Here is a 2058-nt window from a genome sequence, read left to right as displayed (position 1 = left end):
TTTTAACTATAATATATATAGCTTACTAGGTCTTCGGCATACATATGTGATGTAAGAGGAAGATAATAGTGAAATTTTAAAAATTTTGAAAGTAAATCAAGTTAGGTGTTGAATTTTAAGACATTATAATGATTATATCAAACAAAATGATGTATTATGCTAGGTTTGGGTACCTAAGCTTATATACCCTTAAGGATATATTCACTTTTCCCATATATATATATATATATATATATATATATATATATATATATATATATATATATATATATATATATATATATATATATATATATATATATATATATATATATATATATATAAAGAAGCAACCACGGTTAGCAGGTAGCTACAGGAATCAGCAAAATAAAACAAATCTAGTTACAAATACGTTATTTACATAACTATATTTCAATCCTTATTCCTTACAACAGTTTTAATTGTCACCAACAATAATGATGTGATTATTAGCAACTCTAGTTACAAATAATTTAAATGATCACAATTATTGAATATGGGTATACATCAAAGTTATAAGTGTGGATAACAAATAACTTTTTGTATGATAAGTTCTGTCCATTACTTTGATATCAATCTATAAATAGTTAATATATTAATTGTAATTATAAAAATATAATGTATATTAATTTGCCTAATTGATAAAATAATCCATGGTTATATGCATTAAAGTTAACTATATGCGATTTTTTTAAGAAGACATTTGACCATCTTATTTTCAACTATTTTTTATTTATTTAATCGGTTTGAATCAAAATCTAATTAATCAACAAATTCAAGTTTTCTTTTAGAATCGACAAATACATTATAAAACGGACCCCCTAGCAAAAAACTAGATTGGAGCCCAAAATAAAAGACGATACATAGTAGTTTATAGTTACAAATCGAAAAAAAACAAGGACATTCACCTAATTACAAATTATCCCATTAACCCTGTGCTTTAACTACGTATACACCACAAATTTTATGCTTTCTTCCCCATTAGAAGGTGTGGTAAACATCTGTTGAAACAACCTCTCGTTTCTGTATCATCATAAATTTCAAAGCATTCTGTAATAGATGATAGACAGACGATCACGTTTTTTTGGACATCTTCCCCAAGAGGCTGCAAATTATAGTAGATTGTGCATTAAAGTAGATGGTCGAAATTCAAGTAGATGGTCGAAAAGAACTTAGTAACGTATCAATAACGATGTACCTTTTTTTCACCCATATGATAATAATTTGAAACCTTGCCGGTAAACAATTGTGAGGTAGTTATTAGCGTCTCTATTACTATAAATAACATTGAATGACCATTTATTAGATTATTTAGAACATTGAATTGAATGATTCATTTATTAGATATGAGAAATTTATACAAAGTTAGAGATGTTAAGTAAAATCGGTATCTGCTGTTCAAACAAAAAAAAAAAAAAGGTAAAATCGGTATTTGTTATTTATTAGCCGGTTTTTACTTTTACCAAACTACATCAATAATAAAAACTAGAGGGGAATTAGGCGGGCCGTTAGCGCTGAGTTTTATTATTATTATTATTATTATTATTATTATTATTATTATTATTATTAATCTTGTCAGCAAAAACCTCATCTTATAAAAGTCAAAACACTAGTGTGACATCCCTAAAATCATGGTCAGAAAAGACCGGTTTTTGTTTATACTTTATTTCAAAATCAGAGTAACCTTTTAATAAAAGAGTTGCGGAATTTGTTCCAAAACAATAATATGATAAAGATTTATCAAAAGCATTTCCTTAGAAATGTATTTCATTAAAAGACTCGGGATGTCATGTTCGATATAGTACATAAGTATAAACAATACAATATAAGTCTTACTACATTATTTCATATCTACAGGCCTATATCCGTAATCCCTCATCCTAACACATCACAACTATGCTCGAGCGCCACTACCTGTAATACATAAAACTGAGTGGGTCAGGCGTGAGAGCCTGGTGAGCACATAGGGTTTTCAATCCACAATAAATAAGTTTATTAATTTCATCAACCAACAATAACCCGATTACCCGTTCTCGTTAT

Source organism: Lactuca saligna, chromosome 9 (genome assembly GCF_052625555.1).
Source record: "Lactuca saligna cultivar CGN05327 chromosome 9, ASM5262555v1, whole genome shotgun sequence".
Taxonomy (NCBI): Eukaryota; Viridiplantae; Streptophyta; class Magnoliopsida; order Asterales; family Asteraceae; genus Lactuca; species Lactuca saligna.
The sequence above is the reverse complement of the archived record's forward strand: the minus strand, read 5'-3'. Positions refer to the sequence as shown.